Source organism: Somniosus microcephalus, unplaced genomic scaffold (assembly GCF_052327205.1).
Source record: "Somniosus microcephalus isolate GS21.2 unplaced genomic scaffold, FLI_Smic_1.0 unresolved_chr5, whole genome shotgun sequence".
NCBI lineage: Eukaryota > Metazoa > Chordata > Chondrichthyes > Squaliformes > Somniosidae > Somniosus > Somniosus microcephalus.
The window spans coordinates 46,146,368-46,169,471 of record NW_028225183.1 but is presented as its reverse complement, the minus strand read 5'-3'; the positions used below and the strand labels follow the sequence as shown (position 1 = coordinate 46,169,471).

The window sequence follows — 23,104 nt, the reverse complement described above, 5'->3', positions numbered from 1 at the left end:
TTGTATAGCTGTGGCATCATTTCACCCTCTTATATTGTAATCCTACAGATATAAGTATCATTTTTCAATTAGCTTTTTGATTCATTTCTGTACCTGTCCATGACCATTTAATGATATATGTACAGGGACACAAGTCTATTTGAATATCAACTGTTTCCAGCTTAACATTATAAGGAGTGTATTCTAAATACTCCTATAAAGATCGGTAGTGGATCACGTCACACTTGCTAATATTTAAATCAATTGACAGAAAATTACACATTCACTTAATCTATGAATATCTGGTCAAATGTCTTGTTTCCATCTCAACTGATTATAATGCCGCCTATCTTTTTTGTCATCCTCAAACTTGGATGTGTGGCTCTCAATCACATCCACTAAGTCGTTAATGAAATCGGTGATTAGTTGAGATCCCAAAAGTGATCAATCAGAGGCACCACTCGTCATAATCTGCCAATTAGTGTACCTGATCATCATCTGCAAACTTTGTCTCCTGCCGTGCCACCAATTTCCTAACCAGGTTAATAATTTGCCTTCAATTACATGCGTTTCAAATTTGGCCCAATGTCCCATATGCGGGACTTTTTCAAATGTCTTTGCTTCATGTCTACAAGCAAATAATAATTTGTGAACTGGGACTCATAAACCTCTTTGCTCCTCAACAGTTAATAGCTTCCCATTATTTAGAAAATACTCAGAACTATATTACTTTGTTCCAAAGTGGCTGGTGTCACACTTGCGTACATTGAACTCGATTTGCCTTTGTTTTGCCGGCTTACTGTGTCTGTCTCTGTCCCTTTGGTTACCTCCATTTCCCAACTGCACTACAAGCGGACCGTCTAACTTAGTGCAATCTTCAAAATATGATGTACAGTGCTCCATTGCTCCATCCAACTCAGTCATAAATACGGTGAACAGTTGATGATCTAATACAGATATCTGGGGGACGGCACTTGTCACATCTGACTCCGCTGCTAACGAGCGTGTCTTTTGTGGGTGGCTTAATATTTCTGAAGTGATGGTGGTCTGAGGCAGTCAATCCGGATTTGTGGGGGAAATGTGCTGTACAGGTTGTATTATGGACAAGTAAATTGAATTTGTCGGAGATGCAATGATGCACTGCAGCCAATGAAAGTACTTTTGTGAGCTTAGCCCGGATAGCTCAATCGTTAGAGCATCAGACTTTTAATCTGAGGGTCCAGGGTTCAAGTCCCTGTTCGGGCGCTGCTTTTAAATCGCGAGACTCAACTTTACATTCGCACTTTGATCATTTAACAAAGAAAATAACAACAGCAGCAGGCCATTTCATGCCTGGAGCCTTTCTGCCATTTAATTAAATCATCGATCGATATCCGTGTGCAATCCTTTGCTCCAGATCCCTTAATACCTTTGGTTAACAAACATCTCTCAATCACAAGTTTAAAATTGACAATTGGCCCAGCTATAATTGCTGTTTGCGGAAGTGTGTTACAAATTTCTGTCACACAAACTTCTCTCCTGAAACGCTTGGATCTAATGTTGAGGCTATGGCCCCTTCTCCCAGATGGGTCAATCATCAGAAATAGCTTCTCGCTATCTGCACTAGCATTTCCTCTTAATATCGTGAATACTTCAATCAAATCACCACTTAAGCTTTAAATTCCAGGAAAAAAAACCGAGTTTGTGCAATATCCCGTTGTAATTTGTCCCTTGGACTCTATGTCTCCTTCACTTTTTAAGCCTAATAATACATTCCCAAGCTGTGATGCCGAGAATTGAACACAGTACCGCAGCTGTGGCCTAACCAGTGCTTTGTATAGCTGTGGCATCATTTCACCCTCTTATATTGTAATCCTACAGATATAAGTATCACTTTTCAATTAGCTTTTTGATTCATTTCTGTACCTGTCCATGACCATTTAATGATATATGTACAGGGACACAAGTCTATTTGGATATCAACTGTTTCCAGCTTAACATTATAAGGAGTGTATTCTAAATACTCCTATAAAGATCGGTAGTGGATCACGTCACACTTGCTAATATTTAAATCAATTTGCCAGAAAATTACACGTTCACTTAATCTATGAATATCTGGTCAAATATCTTGTTTCCATCTCAACTGATTATAATGCCGCCTATCTTTTTTGTCATCCTCAAACTTGGATGTGTGGCTCTCAATCACATCCACTAAGTCGTTAATGAAATCGGTGATTAGTTGAGTTCCCAAAAGTGATCAATCAGAGACACCACTCGTCATAATCTGCCAATTAGTGTACCTGATCATCATCTGCAAACTTTGTCTCCTGCCGTGCCACCAATTTCCTAACCAGGTTAATAATCTGCCTTCAATTACATGCGTTTCAAATTTGGCCCAATGTCCCATATGCGGGACTTTATCAAATGTCTTTGCTTCATGTCTACAAGCAAATTATAATTTGTGAACTGGGACTCATAAACCTCTTTGCTCCTCAACAGTTAATAGCTTCCCATTATTTAGAAAATACTCAGAACTATATTACTTTGTTCCAAAGTGGCTGGTGTCACACTTGCGTACATTGAACTCGATTTGCCTTTGTTTTGCCGGCTTACTGTGTCTGTCTCTGTCCCTTTGGTTACCTCCATTTCCCAACTGCACTACAAGCGGACCGTCTAACTTAGTGCGATCTTCAAAATATGATGTACAGTGCTCCATTGCTCCATCCAACTCAGTCATAAATACGGTGAACAGTTGATGATCTAATACAGATATCTGGGGGACGGCACTTGTCACACCTGACTCCGCTGCTAACGAGCGTGTCTTTTGTGGGTGGCTTAATATTTCTGAAGTGATGGTGGTCTGAGGCAGTCAATCCGGACTTGTGGGGGAAATGTGCAGTGCAGGTTGTATTATGGACAAATAAATTGAATTTGTCGGAGATGCAATGATGCACTGCAGCCAATGAAAGTACTTTTGTGAGCTTGGCTTTGCAAGAGCCCGGATAGCTCAATCGGTAGAGCATCAGACTTTTAATCTGAGGGTCCAGGGTTCAAGTCCCTGTTCGGGCGCTGCTTTTAAATCGCGAGACTCAACTTTACATTCGCACTTTGATCATTTAACAAAGGAAAATAACAACAGCAGCAGGCCATTTCATGCCTGGAGCCTTTCTGCCATTTAATTAAATCATCGATCGATATCCGTTTGCATTCCTTTGCTCCAGATCCCTTAATACCTTTGGTTAACAAACATCTCTCAATCTCAAGTTTAAAATTGACAATTGGCCCAGCTTTAATTGCTGTTTGCGGAAGTGTGTTACAAATGTCTGTCACACAAACTTCTATCCTGAAACGCTTGGATCTAATGTTGAGGCTATGGCCCCTTCTCCCAGATGGGTCAATCATCAGAAATAGCTTCTCGCTATCTACACAAGCATTTCCTCTTAATATCGTGAATACTTCAGTCAAATCACCACTTAAGCTTTAAATTCCAGGAAAAAAAACCGAGTTTGTGCAATATCCCGTTGTAATTTGTCCCTTGGACTCTATGTCTCCTTCACTTTTTAAGCCTAATAATACATTCCCAAGCTGTGATGCCGAGAATTGAACACAGTACCGCAGCTGTGGCCTAACCAGTGCTTTGTATAGCTGTGGCATCATTTCACCCTCTTATATTGTAATCCTACAGATATAAGTATCATTTTTCAATTAGCTTTTTGATTCATTTCTGTACCTGTCCATGACCATTTAATGATATATGTACAGGGACACAAGTCTATTTGAATATCAACTGTTTCCAGCTTAACATTATAAGGAGTGTATTCTAAATACTCCTATAAAGATCGGTAGTGGATCACGTCACACTTGCTAATATTTAAATCAATTGACAGAAAATTACACATTCACTTAATCTATGAATATCTGGTCAAATGTCTTGTTTCCATCTCAACTGATTATAATGCCGCCTATCTTTTTTGTCATCCTCAAACTTGGATGTGTGGCTCTCAATCACATCCACTGAGTCGTTAATGAAATCGGTGATTAGTTGAGATCCCAAAAGTGATCAATCAGAGGCACCACTCGTCATAATCTGCCAATTAGTGTACCTGATCATCATCTGCAAACTTTGTCTCCTGCCGTGCCACCAATTTCCTAACCAGGTTAATAATTTGCCTTCAATTACATGCGTTTCAAATTTGGCCCAATGTCCCATATGCGGGACTTTTTCAAATGTCTTTGCTTCATGTCTACAAGCAAATAATAATTTGTGAACTGGGACTCATAAACCTCTTTGCTCCTCAACAGTTAATAGCTTCCCATTATTTAGAAAATACTCAGAACTATATTACTTTGTTCCAAAGTGGCTGGTGTCACACTTGCGTACATTGAACTCGATTTGCCTTTGTTTTGCCGGCTTACTGTGTCTGTCTCTGTCCCTTTGGTTACCTCCATTTCCCAACTGCACTACAAGCGGACCGTCTAACTTAGTGCAATCTTCAAAATATGATGTACAGTGCTCCATTGCTCCATCCAACTCAGTCATAAATACGGTGAACAGTTGATGATCTAATACAGATATCTGGGGGACGGCACTTGTCACATCTGACTCCGCTGCTAACGAGCGTGTCTTTTGTGGGTGGCTTAATATTTCTGAAGTGATGGTGGTCTGAGGCAGTCAATCCGGATTTGTGGGGGAAATGTGCTGTACAGGTTGTATTATGGACAAGTAAATTGAATTTGTCGGAGATGCAATGATGCACTGCAGCCAATGAAAATACTTTTGTGAGCTTAGCCCGGATAGCTCAATCGTTAGAGCATCAGACTTTTAATCTGAGGGTCCAGGGTTCAAGTCCCTGTTCGGGCGCTGCTTTTAAATCGCGAGACTCAACTTTACATTCGCACTTTGATCATTTAACAAAGAAAATAACAACAGCAGCAGGCCATTTCATGCCTGGAGCCTTTCTGCCATTTAATTAAATCATCGATCGATATCCGTGTGCAATCCTTTGCTCCAGATCCCTTAATACCTTTGGTTAACAAACATCTCTCAATCACAAGTTTAAAATTGACAATTGGCCCAGCTATAATTGCTGTTTGTGGAAGTGTGTTACAAATTTCTGTCACACAAACTTCTCTCCTGAAACGCTTGGATCTAATGTTGAGGCTATGGCCCCTTCTCCCAGATGGGTCAATCATCAGAAATAGCTTCTCGCTATCTGCACTAGCATTTCCTCTTAATATCGTGAATACTTCAATCAAATCACCACTTAAGCTTTAAATTCCAGGAAAAAAAACCGAGTTTGTGCAATATCCCGTTGTAATTTGTCCCTTGGACTCTATGTCTCCTTCACTTTTTAAGCCTAATAATACATTCCCAAGCTGTGATGCCGAGAATTGAACACAGTACCGCAGCTGTGGCCTAACCAGTGCTTTGTATAGCTGTGGCATCATTTCACCCTCTTATATTGTAATCCTACAGATATAAGTATCATTTTTCAATTAGCTTTTTGATTCATTTCTGTACCTGTCCATGACCATTTAATGATATATGTACAGGGACACAAGTCTATTTGAATATCAACTGTTTCCAGCTTAACATTATAAGGAGTGTATTCTAAATACTCCTATAAAGATCGGTAGTGGATCACGTCACACTTGCTAATATTTAAATCAATTGACAGAAAATTACACATTCACTTAATCTATGAATATCTGGTCAAATGTCTTGTTTCCATCTCAACTGATTATAATGCCGCCTATCTTTTTTGTCATCCTCAAACTTGGATGTGTGGCTCTCAATCACATCCACTGAGTCGTTAATGAAATCGGTGATTAGTTGAGATCCCAAAAGTGATCAATCAGAGGCACCACTCGTCATAATCTGCCAATTAGTGTACCTGATCATCATCTGCAAACTTTGTCTCCTGCCGTGCCACCAATTTCCTAACCAGGTTAATAATTTGCCTTCAATTACATGCGTTTCAAATTTGGCCCAATGTCCCATATGCGGGACTTTTTCAAATGTCTTTGCTTCATGTCTACAAGCAAATAATAATTTGTGAACTGGGACTCATAAACCTCTTTGCTCCTCAACAGTTAATAGCTTCCCATTATTTAGAAAATACTCAGAACTATATTACTTTGTTCCAAAGTGGCTGGTGTCACACTTGCGTACATTGAACTCGATTTGCCTTTGTTTTGCCGGCTTACTGTGTCTGTCTCTGTCCCTTTGGTTACCTCCATTTCCCAACTGCACTACAAGCGGACCGTCTAACTTAGTGCAATCTTCAAAATATGATGTACAGTGCTCCATTGCTCCATCCAACTCAGTCATAAATACGGTGAACAGTTGATGATCTAATACAGATATCTGGGGGACGGCACTTGTCACATCTGACTCCGCTGCTAACGAGCGTGTCTTTTGTGGGTGGCTTAATATTTCTGAAGTGATGGTGGTCTGAGGCAGTCAATCCGGACTTGTGGGGGAAATGTGCTGTGCAGGTTGTATTATGGACAAATAAATTGAATTTGTCGGAGATGCAATGATGCACTGCAGCCAATGAAAGTACTTTTGTGAGCTTGGCTTTGCAAGAGCCCGGATAGCTCAATCGGTAGAGCATCAGACTTTTAATCTGAGGGTCCAGGGTTCAAGTCCCTGTTCGGGCGCTGCTTTTAAATCGCGAGACTCAACTTTACATTCGCACTTTGATCATTTAACAAAGGAAAATAACAACAGCAGCAGGCCATTTCATGCCTGGAGCCTTTCTGCCATTTAATTAAATCATCGATCGATATCCGTTTGCATTCCTTTGCTCCAGATCCCTTAATACCTTTGGTTAACAAACATCTCTCAATCTCAAGTTTAAAATTGACAATTGGCCCAGCTTTAATTGCTGTTTGCGGAAGTGTGTTACAAATGTCTGTCACACAAACTTCTATCCTGAAACGCTTGGATCTAATGTTGAGGCTATGGCCCCTTCTCCCAGATGGGTCAATCATCAGAAATAGCTTCTCGCTATCTACACAAGCATTTCCTCTTAATATCGTGAATACTTCAGTCAAATCACCACTTAAGCTTTAAATTCCAGGAAAAAAAACCGAGTTTGTGCAATATCCCGTTGTAATTTGTCCCTTGGACTCTATGTCTCCTTCACTTTTTAAGCCTAATAATACATTCCCAAGCTGTGATGCCGAGAATTGAACACAGTACCGCAGCTGTGGCCTAACCAGTGCTTTGTATAGCTGTGGCATCATTTCACCCTCTTATATTGTAATCCTACAGATATAAGTATCATTTTTCAATTAGCTTTTTGATTCATTTCTGTACCTGTCCATGACCATTTAATGATATATGTACAGGGACACAAGTCTATTTGAATATCAACTGTTTCCAGCTTAACATTATAAGGAGTGTATTCTAAATACTCCTATAAAGATCGGTAGTGGATCACGTCACACTTGCTAATATTTAAATCAATTGACAGAAAATTACACATTCACTTAATCTATGAATATCTGGTCAAATGTCTTGTTTCCATCTCAACTGATTATAATGCCGCCTATCTTTTTTGTCATCCTCAAACTTGGATGTGTGGCTCTCAATCACATCCACTGAGTCGTTAATGAAATCGGTGATTAGTTGAGATCCCAAAAGTGATCAATCAGAGGCACCACTCGTCATAATCTGCCAATTAGTGTACCTGATCATCATCTGCAAACTTTGTCTCCTGCCGTGCCACCAATTTCCTAACCAGGTTAATAATTTGCCTTCAATTACATGCGTTTCAAATTTGGCCCAATGTCCCATATGCGGGACTTTTTCAAATGTCTTTGCTTCATGTCTACAAGCAAATAATAATTTGTGAACTGGGACTCATAAACCTCTTTGCTCCTCAACAGTTAATAGCTTCCCATTATTTAGAAAATACTCAGAACTATATTACTTTGTTCCAAAGTGGCTGGTGTCACACTTGCGTACATTGAACTCGATTTGCCTTTGTTTTGCCGGCTTACTGTGTCTGTCTCTGTCCCTTTGGTTACCTCCATTTCCCAACTGCACTACAAGCGGACCGTCTAACTTAGTGCAATCTTCAAAATATGATGTACAGTGCTCCATTGCTCCATCCAACTCAGTCATAAATACGGTGAACAGTTGATGATCTAATACAGATATCTGGGGGACGGCACTTGTCACATCTGACTCCGCTGCTAACGAGCGTGTCTTTTGTGGGTGGCTTAATATTTCTGAAGTGATGGTGGTCTGAGGCAGTCAATCCGGATTTGTGGGGGAAATGTGCTGTACAGGTTGTATTATGGACAAGTAAATTGAATTTGTCGGAGATGCAATGATGCACTGCAGCCAATGAAAATACTTTTGTGAGCTTAGCCCGGATAGCTCAATCGTTAGAGCATCAGACTTTTAATCTGAGGGTCCAGGGTTCAAGTCCCTGTTCGGGCGCTGCTTTTAAATCGCGAGACTCAACTTTACATTCGCACTTTGATCATTTAACAAAGAAAATAACAACAGCAGCAGGCCATTTCATGCCTGGAGCCTTTCTGCCATTTAATTAAATCATCGATCGATATCCGTGTGCAATCCTTTGCTCCAGATCCCTTAATACCTTTGGTTAACAAACATCTCTCAATCACAAGTTTAAAATTGACAATTGGCCCAGCTATAATTGCTGTTTGTGGAAGTGTGTTACAAATTTCTGTCACACAAACTTCTCTCCTGAAACGCTTGGATCTAATGTTGAGGCTATGGCCCCTTCTCCCAGATGGGTCAATCATCAGAAATAGCTTCTCGCTATCTGCACTAGCATTTCCTCTTAATATCGTGAATACTTCAATCAAATCACCACTTAAGCTTTAAATTCCAGGAAAAAAAACCGAGTTTGTGCAATATCCCGTTGTAATTTGTCCCTTGGACTCTATGTCTCCTTCACTTTTTAAGCCTAATAATACATTCCCAAGCTGTGATGCCGAGAATTGAACACAGTACCGCAGCTGTGGCCTAACCAGTGCTTTGTATAGCTGTGGCATCATTTCACCCTCTTATATTGTAATCCTACAGATATAAGTATCATTTTTCAATTAGCTTTTTGATTCATTTCTGTACCTGTCCATGACCATTTAATGATATATGTACAGGGACACAAGTCTATTTGAATATCAACTGTTTCCAGCTTAACATTATAAGGAGTGTATTCTAAATACTCCTATAAAGATCGGTAGTGGATCACGTCACACTTGCTAATATTTAAATCAATTGACAGAAAATTACACATTCACTTAATCTATGAATATCTGGTCAAATGTCTTGTTTCCATCTCAACTGATTATAATGCCGCCTATCTTTTTTGTCATCCTCAAACTTGGATGTGTGGCTCTCAATCACATCCACTGAGTCGTTAATGAAATCGGTGATTAGTTGAGATCCCAAAAGTGATCAATCAGAGGCACCACTCGTCATAATCTGCCAATTAGTGTACCTGATCATCATCTGCAAACTTTGTCTCCTGCCGTGCCACCAATTTCCTAACCAGGTTAATAATTTGCCTTCAATTACATGCGTTTCAAATTTGGCCCAATGTCCCATATGCGGGACTTTTTCAAATGTCTTTGCTTCATGTCTACAAGCAAATAATAATTTGTGAACTGGGACTCATAAACCTCTTTGCTCCTCAACAGTTAATAGCTTCCCATTATTTAGAAAATACTCAGAACTATATTACTTTGTTCCAAAGTGGCTGGTGTCACACTTGCGTACATTGAACTCGATTTGCCTTTGTTTTGCCGGCTTACTGTGTCTGTCTCTGTCCCTTTGGTTACCTCCATTTCCCAACTGCACTACAAGCGGACCGTCTAACTTAGTGCAATCTTCAAAATATGATGTACAGTGCTCCATTGCTCCATCCAACTCAGTCATAAATACGGTGAACAGTTGATGATCTAATACAGATATCTGGGGGACGGCACTTGTCACATCTGACTCCGCTGCTAACGAGCGTGTCTTTTGTGGGTGGCTTAATATTTCTGAAGTGATGGTGGTCTGAGGCAGTCAATCCGGATTTGTGGGGGAAATGTGCTGTACAGGTTGTATTATGGACAAGTAAATTGAATTTGTCGGAGATGCAATGATGCACTGCAGCCAATGAAAGTACTTTTGTGAGCTTAGCCCGGATAGCTCAATCGTTAGAGCATCAGACTTTTAATCTGAGGGTCCAGGGTTCAAGTCCCTGTTCGCGCGCTGCTTTTAAATCGCGAGACTCAACTTTACATTCGCACTTTGATCATTTAACAAAGAAAATAACAACAGCAGCAGGCCATTTCATGCCTGGAGCCTTTCTGCCATTTAATTAAATCATCGATCGATATCCGTGTGCAATCCTTTGCTCCAGATCCCTTAATACCTTTGGTTAACAAACATCTCTCAATCACAAGTTTAAAATTGACAATTGGCCCAGCTATAATTGCTGTTTGTGGAAGTGTGTTACAAATTTCTGTCACACAAACTTCTCTCCTGAAACGCTTGGATCTAATGTTGAGGCTATGGCCCCTTCTCCCAGATGGGTCAATCATCAGAAATAGCTTCTCGCTATCTGCACTAGCATTTCCTCTTAATATCGTGAATACTTCAATCAAATCACCACTTAAGCTTTAAATTCCAGGAAAAAAAACCCGAGTTTGTGCAATATCCCGTTGTAATTTGTCCCTTGGACTCTATGTCTCCTTCACTTTTTAAGCCTAATAATACATTCCCAAGCTGTGATGCCGAGAATTGAACACAGTACCGCAGCTGTGGCCTAACCAGTGCTTTGTATAGCTGTGGCATCATTTCACCCTCTTATATTGTAATCCTACAGATATAAGTATCACTTTTCAATTAGCTTTTTGATTCATTTCTGTACCTGTCCATGACCATTTAATGATATATGTACAGGAACACAAGTCTATTTGGATATCAACTGTTTCCAGCTTAACATTATAAGGAGTGTATTCTAAATACTCCTATAAAGATCGGTAGTGGATCACGTCACACTTGCTAATATTTAAATCAATTTGCCAGAAAATTACACGTTCACTTAATCTATGAATATCTGGTCAAATGTCTTGTTTCCATCTCAACTGATTATAATGCCGCCTATCTTTTTTGTCATCCTCAAACTTGGATGTGTGGCTCTCAATCACATCCACTAAGTCGTTAATGAAATCGGTGATTAGTTGAGTTCCCAAAAGTGATCAATCAGAGACACCACTCGTCATAATCTGCCAATTAGTGTACCTGATCATCATCTGCAAACTTTGTCTCCTGCCGTGCCACCAATTTCCTAACCAGGTTAATAATTTGCCTTCAATTACATGCGTTTCAAATTTGGCCCAATGTCCCATATGCGGGACTTTATCAAATGTCTTTGCTTCATGTCTACAAGCAAACTATAATTTGTGAACTGGGACTCATAAACCTCTTTGCTCCTCAACAGTTAATAGCTTCCCGTTATTTAGAAAATACTCAGAACTATATTACTTTGTTCCAAAGTGGCTGGTGTCACACTTGCGTACATTGAACTCGATTTGCCTTTGTTTTGCCGGCTTACTGTGTCTGTCTCTGTCCCTTTGATTACCTCCATTTCAAAACTGCACTACAAGCGGACCGTCTAACTTAGTGCGATCTTCAAAATATGATGTACAGTGCTCCATTGCTCCATCCAACTCAGTCATAAATACGGTGAACAGTTGATGATCTAATACAGATATCTGGGGGACGGCACTTGTCACATCTGACTCCGCTGCTAACGAGCGTGTCTTTTGTGGGTGGCTTAATATTTCTGAAGTGATGGTGGTCTGAGGCAGTCAATCCGGATTTGTGGGGGAAATGTGCTGTACAGGTTGTATTATGGGCAAGTAAATTGAATTTGTCGGAGATGCAATGATGCACTGCAGCCAATGAAAGTACTTTTGTGAGCGTGGCTTTGCAAGAGCCCGGATAGCTCAATCGGTAGAGCATCAGACTTTTAATCTGAGGGTTCAGGGTTCAAGTCCCTGTTCGGGCGCTTCTTTTAAATCGCGAGACTCAACTTTACATTCGCACTTTGATGATTTAACAAAGAAAATAACAACAGCAGCAGGCCATTTCATGCCTGGAGCCTTTCTGCCATTTAATTAAATCATCGATCGATATCCGTTTGCATTCCTGTGCTCCAGATCCCTTAATGCCTTTGCTAAACAAACATCTCTCAATCTCAAGTTTAAAATTGACAATTGGCCCAGCTTTAATTACTGTTTGCGGAAGTGTGCTACAAATTTCTGTCACACAAACTTCTCTCCTGAAACGCTTGGAACTAATGTTGAGGCTATGGCCCCTTCTCCCAGATGGGTCAATCATCAGAAATAGCTTCTCGCTATTTCCACTCGCATTTCCTCTTAATATCTTGAATACTTCAATCAAATCATCACTTAAGCTTCTAAATTCCAGGAAAAAAACCCGAGTTTGTGCAATATCCCGTTGTAATTTGTCCCTTGGACTCTATGTCTCCTTCACTTTTTAAGCCTAATAATACATTCCCAAGCTGTGATGCCGAGAATTGAACACAGTACCGCAGCTGTGGCCTAACCAGTGCTTTGTATAGCTGTGGCATCATTTCACCCTCATATATTGTAATCCTACAGATATAAGTATCACTTTTCAATTAGCTTTTTGATTCATTTCTGTACCTGTCCATGACCATTTAATGATATATGTACAGGGACACAAGTCTATTTGAATATCAACTGTTTCCAGCTTAGCATTATAAGGAGTGTATTCTAAATACTCCTATAAAGATCGGTAGTGGATCACGTCACACTTGCTAATATTTAAATCAATTTGACAGAAAATTACACATTCACTTAATCTATGAATATCTGGTCAAATGTCTTGTTTCCATCTCAACTGATTATAATGCCGCCTATCTTTTTTGTCATCCTCAAACTTGGATGTGTGGCTCTCAATCACATCCACTAAGTCGTTAATGAAATCGGTGATTAGTTGAGTTCCCAAAAGTGATCAATCAGAGACACCACTCGTCATAATCTGCCAATTAGTGTACCTGATCATCATCTGCAAACTTTGTCTCCTGCCGTGCCACCAATTTCCTAACCAGGTTAATAATTTGCCTTCAATTACATGCGTTTCAAATTTGGCCCAATGTCCCATATGCGGGACTTTTTCAAATGTCTTTGCTTCATGTCTACAAGCAAATAATAATTTGTGAACTGGGACTCATAAACCTCATTGCTCCTCAACAGTTAATAGCTTCCCATTATTTAGAAAATAATCAGAACTATCTTACTTTGTTCCAAAGTGGGTGGTGTCACACTTGCGTACAGTGAACTCGATTTGCCTTTGTTTTGCCGGCTGACTGTGTCTGTCTCTGTCCATTTGGTTACCTCCATTTCCCAACTGCACTACGAGCGGACCGTCTGACTTAGTGCGATCTTCAAAATACGATCTACAGCGCTGCACTGCTCCACCCAAGTCAATCATAAATACGGAGAAAATTTGATGATCTAATACAGATATCTAAGGGACGGCACTTGTCACATCTGACGCCGCTGCTAACGAGCATGTCTTTTGTGGGTGGGTTAATATTTCTGAAGTGATGGTGTTCTGAGGCAGTCAATCTGGATTTGTGGCAGTGCTGTGCTGTGCAGGCTGGATTATAGACAAGTAAATTGAATTTGTCGGAGATGCAACGATGCACTGCAGCCAATGAAAGTATTTTTTGAGCTTTGGATTGCAAGAGCCCGGATAGCTCAGTCGGTAGAGCTTCAGACTTTTAATCTGAGAGTCCAGTATTCAAATCCCTGTTCGGGTGCTGTTTCAAATCGCGATACTGAACTTTACAGTCGTGCTTTGATCTTATAACAACAGGAACAGGTCCTTTACTGTCTGGAGCATTTCTGCCATTTAATTAAATCATCGATCGATATCCGTTTGCGTTCCTTTGCTCCAGATCCCTTAATACCTTTAGGTTAACAAACATCTCTCAATCTCAAGTTTAAAATTGACAATTGGCCCAGCTTTAATTGCTGTTTGCGGAAGTGTGTTACAAATTTCTGTAACGCAAACTTCTCTCCTGAAAGGCTTGGATCTAATGCTGAGGCGATGGCCCCGACTCCCAGATGGGTCAATCATCAGAAATATCTTCTCGCTATCTACACTAGCATTTCCACTTAATATCGTGAATACTTCAATCAAATCACCACTTAAGCTTCTAAATTTCAGGGAAAAAAACCCGAGTTTGTGCAATATCCACGTTGTAATTTGTCCCCTGGACTCTATGTCTCCTTCTGGTAAATCTACGCTTCACTTTTTAAGCCTAATACTACATTCCTAAGCTGTGATGCCAAGAATTGAACACAGTACCGCAGCTGTGGTCTAACCAGTGCTTTGTATCGCTTTGGTATCATTTCACCCTCTTATATTGTAATCCTACAGATATAAGTATCACTTTTCAATTAGCTTTTTGTATCTTTTCTGCAATGCATTAGTACATTGAGATGGTATATCACTTTGCAATGTAATAGACATTTGCAGTTCAATAGCACTTTAAACTGGAATATCACTTTCTAATATAATAATCTTTTGCAGTGCAATAGAACATTGCAATGGAATATCATTTTGCAATATACAATCATTAGCAATGCAATACGACCTTACAATGGAATACCCCTTTAAAATATCGTAGTCATTTGCAATGCAATAGAACATTGCAATGGAATATCGCTTTGCCTTTGTGGTGATTATTCTTTATGTTTAGTAAGAAGTATTGTGATTGGTTGTTTGTTTCCTGCCTTGGGATATATGCTGTAATCTCATTGGTAGTTGATGTCATGTGATTTGTGGTGGCCATCTTAAATTCAGTTCTTTCCAGCCTTTAGTTGGGACTGGGTGTTGAAGATGTGCTACGCTACCGGATTTTTAAGTTAATAAAGCCTAGATTAGATAGGCAAATCTATTCTTTATTTCAATTTATTAACTTTATGTCAGAATGGAGCGATATCTTCAAACAGAACGATTCAATGCTGACCCTAATTCTGCAGGAGTGGATGATAAATGGAAACATTGGTATTGTACATTTAAAAACTTTTTGGGCCTGTTGGATCAAGAGTCTCTAAATAAGCTGAATATGCTGATCAACTACATTGCTCCGGATGTGTATAAGTATATTTTGGACTGTAAAACTTACGAAGTGGCTATTTCTACATTGGAAAAGATTTTTGTTAAACCAAAGAATGAGGTATTTGCACGTCACCTTCTATCTGCCCGTAGACAGCAGGTGGGAGAATCTTTGGATACTTATTTACAAGCACTTCGGTGCCTTAGTGTTAACTGTAATTTTAAGGCCGTGACGGCTGAAGAATATAAGGAAGAATCGGTACGGGATGCTTTTATTAATGGATTACTGTCTAGATCAATTCGTCAGCGGTTGTTAGAAAATAAGACTTTGGATCTTAAGAGTGCTTTTGAGCAAGCTTCTACATTGGATGTGGCTCAGAGAAGTTCGGATTCTTTTGCTCTTTTTAATCAGCCTGTGACTGTGGTTTCGGCAGTTCCGGATGAAAAGGAATTATGTGAACTTAATAGGAGTCGTTTACTAGATTCTGAAACAGTTTCTACTTCAGCGGCTGTTGCCTCTAGGATTCAGAAGTGTTATTTTTGTGGGAACGTCCGGCACCCTCGTCTGAATTGTCCTGCTCGGGAGGCTGTGTGTAGTAAATGCAGCAAGAGAGGTCATTACGCAAGTGTGTGTATATCATCAGGTTCAATTACCTCCTCTGTGACTATTCAGCCTTTAGATAGGGCGTTTATTGCATCAATTTCTGCTGCATTTGCTCATGGCCTAAACAAAGCTATAGTTACGGCCCAAATTAATGGGTTGGAAGTGAAGGCCCTTATAGATACGGGCAGTACCGAGAGTTTTATAAGTCTTCAGTTTGCAAAGGAGAAGCATTTGAAAATTTCGCCTGTTTCCTATCAGGTGTGTATGGCTCAGACGACTCTCACTTCACAAGTAGCTGGTTGTTGCCTTGTGAAATTGATTCTTCTAGGTAATACGTATACTGATGTACGCCTATCTGTTTTGCCTAATCTCTGTGCAGATATTTTGATTGGTCATGATGTGCTTCAGTTACACGAGAGTCTCAGTCTTTCATTTGGAGGGACTAAGCCACCTTTATCTATTTGTGGATTAACCTCTTTATCCATTTCTCCATTATCACTTTTTTCCAATTTGATGCCGGATTGTAAGCCAATTGCTACCAAGTCAAGAAGGTATAGCAGTCAGGATAGAGAATTTATTAATTCTGAAGTTCAACGTCTCTTATTGGAAGGAATCATTGAACCTAGTTGTTCGCCTTGGCGGGCACAGGTAGTTGTCACGACTAACGAGAGACATAAGAAACGAATGGTGATAGACTATTCCCAAACTATTAATAGGCATACTCAATTAGATGCGTACCCTTTGCCTAAGTTTGATGAGCTTATCAATAAAGTATCTCAGTATAAGGTTTTTAGCACTATTGACCTAAAGAGTGCTTATCATCAGATTCCTATTGTTAAGAAGGATCAACCATATCCGGCCTTTGAGGCTGGTGGAAAGCTGTATCAGTTTTGCCGAATATCATTTGGTGTTACTAATGGTGTTGCTTGTTTTCAACGGGCAATGGATGCTTTTATAAGTGATAACTCTCTCTCTGACACCTTTTCATATTTAGATGACATCACGGTGTGTGGCAAATGAAGGATGGAGCATGATTCTAATTTAGAAAGATTCCTTCAAGCTGCGGAAAAAGTTGGTTTAACTTTCAATAAAGAGAAGTGTACCTTTTCGACCACTGAGGTAAATCTACTGGGGTACATTATCTCGGGAAACAAGATTAAACCAGACCCAGAACGTCTGCGACCATTGATTGATTTACCTTGTCCTACTAATTCTAAGGCTTTGCAACGAGTTGTTGGACTGTTTTCTTACTATTCTAATTGGTTTGCAAATTTTTCACAGAAGATCCGGCCTCTTATTCGGGTTACGACATATCCTCTATCATGGGAGGCCAGGACGTGTTTTGATAATTTTAAAAAGGATATCCTTGGAGCAGTTGTGCATTCTATTGATGAGCAGGTTCCTTTTGTGATTGAGACAGACGCTTCTGATTTTGCAATTGGGGCTACTCTGTGATGCGCTATCAATTACTCATAAAAGACTGAGAGTTAAGAGAGTAACTAAAGGCTTTTATTAACAAAAGAATGAAGGTCTGCCTCGAGTGGTCGACCGGTCCAGAAATCAAAGGGCTGGGGAGCAGTCACCTTTATACTAGGACTCGTGGGAGGAGTCAGCCGAGGCATGTCCAGGCATGTACACAGTGGAATACAAACAGTGGTTTACCATATTCACCCCTTGTTTAAAATTGAGTCCGGCGGGGTGAAGTGTATTAAAGTTAGTGTATTGGAGTCTCTCCGGAGGTCTTGTCTGCCGCTGTGATCGGCATGGCGACGGCAGGGGTAGTGGAGCTTCCGGCATTGAGTCCTGCGTAGGCTGTGGCACCGGCGTGTCGTCCTCGTAGATGTCGAGCGGGTCACGGGGCCCAGGCCTGCCGTCTGCTGGGGCTGGATATCGGATCGTGGGGGGGCTGGTGGTAGTGAGTAGTGGGTTACTGCGGCCCCCAAGGGTGCAAGGTCTCTTATGGAGACTGTGTCCTCCCGCCCGTCCGGGTATGCAATGTAAGCATACTGGGGGTTGGCGTGGAGGAGGTCGACCCTCTCGACCAGGGGTTCCGTTTTATGGGTCCTCACGTGTCTTCTCAGTAGGACCGGCCCTGGGGACGTCAGCCATGGCGGTAGCGATGTCCCCAATGTGGACTTCCTTGGGAAGACAAACATTTTCTCATGAGGGGTGGCGTTAGTGGCAGTGCAGAGCAGTGACCGAATAGAGTGGAGCGCATCGGGGAGCACATCCTGCCAGCGGGAGGTTGGAAGGCCCCTAGACTTTAAGGCTAGCAGGGCGGCCTTCCAAACTGTCGCATTTTCTCTTTCCACCTGTCCGTTCCCCCGGGGGTTGTAACTGGTGGTCCTGCTTGTGGCAATACCCCTAGTTAGCAGGTACTGACGGAGTTCGTCGCTCATAAACAATGAGCCCCGGTCGCTATGGATATAGCTGGGGAAACCGAACAGGGTGAAGAGGTCGTTCAGACATTTAATGACCGTGGCACTGGTCATGTCCGGGCAGGGGATGGCGAACGGGAAACGGGAGTACTCATCAATAATATTGAGGAAGTACACATTGCGGTCGGAGGAGGGGAGAGGCCCTTTAAAATCAACGCTCAGGCGCTCGAAGGGGCGAGTGGCTTTTATCAGGTGGGCCCTGTCTGGTCTATAAAAGTGCGGTTTGCACTCAGCGGAGACTTGGCAGTTCCTGGTCATGGTCCTGACCTCCTCAATAGATTAAGGTAGGTTGCGGGCCTTGATGAAGTGGAAGAACCTGGTGACCCCCGGGTGGCAGAGGTCATTGTGAAGGGCCCGCAGTCTATCGATCTGCGCGCTGGCGCAGGTGCCACGCGATAGCGCATCCGGGGGTTCATTGAGCTTCCCGGGCCGGTACAAGATCTCGTAATTGTCGGTGGAAAGTTCGATTCTCCACCTCAAGATCTTGTCATTTTTGATTTTGCCACTCTGCTTGTTGTTAAACATGAAACCAACTGAACGCTGGTCAGTGAGCAGGGTAAATCGTTTTCCGGCCAGGTAGTGCTTCCAATGACGCGCAGCCTCCACAATCGCCTGGGCCTCCTTCTCAACAGCGGAGTGCCTGGTCTCCGGGCCTTGGAGGGTTCATGAAAAGAAGGCCACGGGTCTCCCCGCCTGATTGAGGGTAGCGGCCAGGGCAAAGTCGGACGCGTCGCTTTCCACCTGGAAGGGGATGGATTCGTCCACTGCGTGCATGGTGGCTTTGGCAATGTCCTCCTTGATACGGTGGAAGGCTAAGCGGGCCTCTGCCGTCAAGGGAAAAGAGGTGGACTTGACCAGCGGACGGGCTTTGTCCGCATCGTAGGGGACCCACTGGGCGTAATAGGAGAAAAACCCTAGGCTCTTCTTCAGGGCCTTGAGGCAGTGGGGCAGTGGGAGTTCCATAAGGGAACGCATCCGGTCGGGGTCGGGGCCGATGACTCCGTGTTCCACAACACAGCCAAGGATGGCGAGGTGGTTTGTGCGGAATATGCACTTCTCCTTGTTATATGTCAGGTTCTGGAGTTGGGCGGTGCGGAGGAATTTTTCGAGGTTTGCGTCATGGTTCTGCAAGTCACGGCCGCAGATGGTCACATTGTCCAGATATGGGAAAGTGGCCTGCAACGCATTTTGATCTACCATCCGGTCCATCTCCCTTTGGAAGACGGAGACCCCGTTGGTGACGCCAAAGGGAACCCTAAGGAAGTGATAGAGGCGGCCGTTTGCCTCAAAGGCAGTATACTGGCGGTCCTCAGGGCGGATAGGGAGCTGGTGGTACGCTGATTTCAGGTCAATGGTCGAGAAGACGCGGTACTGCGCGATCTGGTTGACCATATCAGCTATGCGGGGGATTGGGTAGGCGTCCAGCAGGGTGTAGCGATTTATTGTCTGGCTGTAGTCGATGGCCAGGCGCTGCTTCTCGCCGGTCTTAACGACCACGACCTGGGCTCGCGAGGGGCTGGTGCTGCCCTCAATAATCCCTTCCTTCAGGAGCCGCTCCACTTCGGTTTTAATGAAAACCCTGTCCCCGGCACTGTATCGCCTGCTCTTTGTGGTGATGGGCTTACAGTCGGGGGTGAGGTTAGCAAACAGTGGGGGGGGGGGTGACTCTGAGTGTGGAGAGGTTGCACCTGGTGCGCGGCGGGCAATTTGGAAGCTGCTGGCTGCGGACTGTGAGTGGGGGTAGGGGTCCGCCGTACGCCATCGTAACACTTTTAAGGTGGCACTGAAAATCTAACCCCAGCAGGACGGCAGCGCAGAGGTCGGGCAGGACCAGAAGTTTAAAATGATCGTACACAGTCCCGTCTACTACGAGTGTCACCACGCAGTAGCCGCCGATGTCCGCTGACTGGGACTCGGAGGCCATAGAAATCCGCTGGTGCACAGGCAGGACTGGGAGAGAGCAATGCCGCACCGTGTTGGGGTGGATGAAGCTCTCCATGCTCCCAGAGTCAAAAAGGCAGATTGTATCGTGACCATTTACCTTAATGTCCATTGTGGAACTGGCCAGCTGGTGCGGTCTCGCTTGGTCCAGTGTAACGGATGCCAGCGTAGGGGTCGGTGTATCAGATGAGGCGGTGTTGGGGGCCTGCTGCATTCCGGCTGTCGTCCACGATGGCGGCGTCCATGATCCCCATGTGGCTGGAGGCGTCCAAAATGGCTGCTGTACCGGTGGTTGGCACATGGCCGGGGAGGCCCAAGATGGCGGCCCGCATGGCCCACACGCGGCTCTGCTGGGGTTCGGGGTGGCTTTGGCCCTGCAGACGCTAGCGTAGTGTCCCTTCTTCCCGCAGCCCGAGCAGATCGCATTTTTCGCCGGGCAGCGCACTCTAGGGTGTTTTGCCTGGCCACAGAAGTAGCATTTCTGGCCTTGGGGCACTGCTGTCTGGCTTTGGGACACTGCTGCGGTAGTTGGGCCGTTGCTGGGGTGTGGCTGGGGTGGCACGGTGCTATGAGGCGGACCTACCGTGTCCCAGGCTGTCATTCCCCGCGGCGTCCATGGTGCTGAGGAGTAGGCATCCATGCCCCGGTAGGCTGCATCCAATGATAGTGCGAGTTCAGAGGCCTTGTTGAGGTCGAGGTCACTCTGCTCCAACAGTCGCTGTCGGGTGTAATTGGATCTGTGGCCCGCTACAAAAGCATCCCGGATAAGTTCCTCTGTGTACACGGCGGCCTTAACATCCTTACAACCACAGGCCCGGCCAAGCACAGACAGTGCCTGAAGGTATTCCACGGTCGATTCCCCAGGTTGTTGTTTACGACTCCCCAGAAGGTGCCTGGCGTACACTTCGTTCACTGGGCTCGTGTACTGGTCCTTGAGGAGCTTGATAGCGTCCATGTACGAGGTCGCGTCTTGGATGACCAAGTACACTCGGTGGTTCACTTTGGAGGTCAGGACATCCAGTTTGTCCTCGTCCGATTTGATTGCTGCGGAGGCGGTCAGGAATTTTTCGAAACATTTAAGCCAGTGAGTAAACTTGGTGGATGAGTCCGCCTCCTGGTGATCTAAGTCCAGGCATGCTGGTGTGAGGATCTTCTCCATTATAAAAATTTTGTTAATAAAATTGATGCGCTGTCAATTACTCATAAAAGACTGAGAGTTAAGAGAGTAACTAAAGGCTTTTATTAACAAAAGAATGAAGGTCTGCCTCGAGTGGTCGACCGGTCCAGAATACAAAGGGCTGGGGAGCAGTCACCTTTATACTAGGACTTGTGGGAGGAGTCAGCCGGGGCATGTCCAGGCATCTACACAGTGGAATACAAACAGTGGTTTACCACACTCTGAACCAAAATGGAAGACCTGTGGCCTTTTTCTCACGTACCTTGAACAATAGTGAGAAAAGGCATTCTTCAATAGAGAAAGAGGCGTATGCAATAGTAGAAGCACTGCGTAAATGGAGACATTATTTATCGGGGCGACATTTTACGTTGGTAACTGATCAAAAGTCTGTGTCCTTTATGTTTGATGTCAAACATTTTGGAAAGATTAAGAATGATAAAATAATGAGGTGGAGGATTGAGTTGGCATGTTATCTTTTGACATAGTTTATCGTCCGGGGAAGGATAATGTTGCTGCTGATGCGCTGTCGAGGGCTTATTGTTCTGTGATTCACGGAGATACGCTTATTAATCTTCACAATGCCTTATGCCATCCTGGGGTTACGAGGATGATACACTTCGTACGCAGTAATAATTTGCCCTTTTCAGTTGAAGACGTCAAGCGGATGACTTCATCATGTTCTATCTGTGCTCAGTGTAAACCGAATTTCTTTGAGCCTCAACGAGCTCATCTTATAAATGCTACTTCTCCTTTTGAACGTTTGAGCGTCGATTTCAAGGGGCCTCTTCCTTCAACTACTCAAAACCGATATATATTTACTGTTGTGGATGAGTTTTCAAGGTTCCCTTTTGCTTTTCCTTGCGCAGATGTATCAGCTGCTACAGTTATCAAATGTCTGACTCAACTTTTTGTCATCTTTGGGATGCCTGCGTATATCCATTCGGATCAGGGAGGTTCTTTTATGTCTTCCCAGTTGAAGGAATTCCTCCAGAGTCGGGGAATTTCGACTAGCAGAACTACCCCGTTTAATCCTCAGGGTAATGGACAGTGCGAATGATACAATGGAGTGATCTGGAAGGCAGTTATGTTGGCTTTGACATCCCGGAACCTTAAGAATACACAGTGGGAAATGGTACTGCCTGACGCCCTGCATTCCATTAGATCATTGCTTTCAACGGCTACTAATGTGACCCCCCATGAAAGGCTCTTTAACTATCCGCGGAGATCTACTACAGGATATTCGGTACCTTCATGGCTTACTATGCAGGGACCTGTGCTGCTTCGACGCCATGTTAGATTGTCAAAATATGATCCTTTAGTGGAGGAGGTGGAGCTGTTGGAGGCAAATTCCGAATATGCTCATATTCGATTCCAAGATGGGAAAGAAAGTACCGTTTCAATTAAAGACTTGGCTCCTTGTGGTGGCCAGCACTCTTCTGAGGATATTAACAATAGTCATGATTCAGATAATGTGGATGCTGTTACAGGTACTACGAATATTTCCAATCCGACTGCAGATAATTATACTTCTATTAGTCAGCCCTCGATGGATGTTCATGACCGTCCCAGTTTACCTCCTGATGGGATTTCTAATCCGGAAACCGTTGAAAATCGGGATATGGATAGCCTTCCTGCAGGAGATACTTCTGTGTCTCCTGGTGTGGGAGGGCAAGGAATTTCACCAAGGTTAAAAAGGTCGACACGAACAAGATATCCGGTCGACCGATTGAAAATGGACTTTTAAATTGATAGTAATGTTTTAAAATTGTTGAAATATTATATTATATTGTTTTAGTTGAGAGATACTTAATACTTATGTGCAATGTTAT

At 43.1% G+C, this 23,104-nt stretch overlaps 6 non-coding genes across 6 annotated transcripts; all 6 read left to right on the top strand.

The window, feature by feature from the left end:
• The first annotated feature begins 1,151 nt into the window (after nucleotides 1–1,151).
• Nucleotides 1,152–1,224, top strand: trnak-uuu (transfer RNA lysine (anticodon UUU)). The gene has a single exon. It is a non-coding gene; the product is annotated as a tRNA-Lys (tRNA).
• A 1,730-nt stretch (nucleotides 1,225–2,954) lies between these two features.
• Nucleotides 2,955–3,027, top strand: trnak-uuu (transfer RNA lysine (anticodon UUU)). Its single transcript has one exon. It is a non-coding gene; the product is annotated as a tRNA-Lys (tRNA).
• A 1,719-nt stretch (nucleotides 3,028–4,746) lies between these two features.
• On the top strand, nucleotides 4,747–4,819 carry trnak-uuu (transfer RNA lysine (anticodon UUU)). The gene has a single exon. It is a non-coding gene; the product is annotated as a tRNA-Lys (tRNA).
• Nucleotides 4,820–6,548: 1,729 nt separating this feature from the next.
• trnak-uuu (transfer RNA lysine (anticodon UUU)) lies at nucleotides 6,549–6,621 on the top strand. Its single transcript has one exon. It is a non-coding gene; the product is annotated as a tRNA-Lys (tRNA).
• A 1,719-nt stretch (nucleotides 6,622–8,340) lies between these two features.
• trnak-uuu (transfer RNA lysine (anticodon UUU)) lies at nucleotides 8,341–8,413 on the top strand. The gene has a single exon. It is a non-coding gene; the product is annotated as a tRNA-Lys (tRNA).
• A 3,522-nt stretch (nucleotides 8,414–11,935) lies between these two features.
• Nucleotides 11,936–12,008, top strand: trnak-uuu (transfer RNA lysine (anticodon UUU)). The gene has a single exon. It is a non-coding gene; the product is annotated as a tRNA-Lys (tRNA).
• The last annotated feature ends 11,096 nt before the right edge of the window (nucleotides 12,009–23,104 follow it).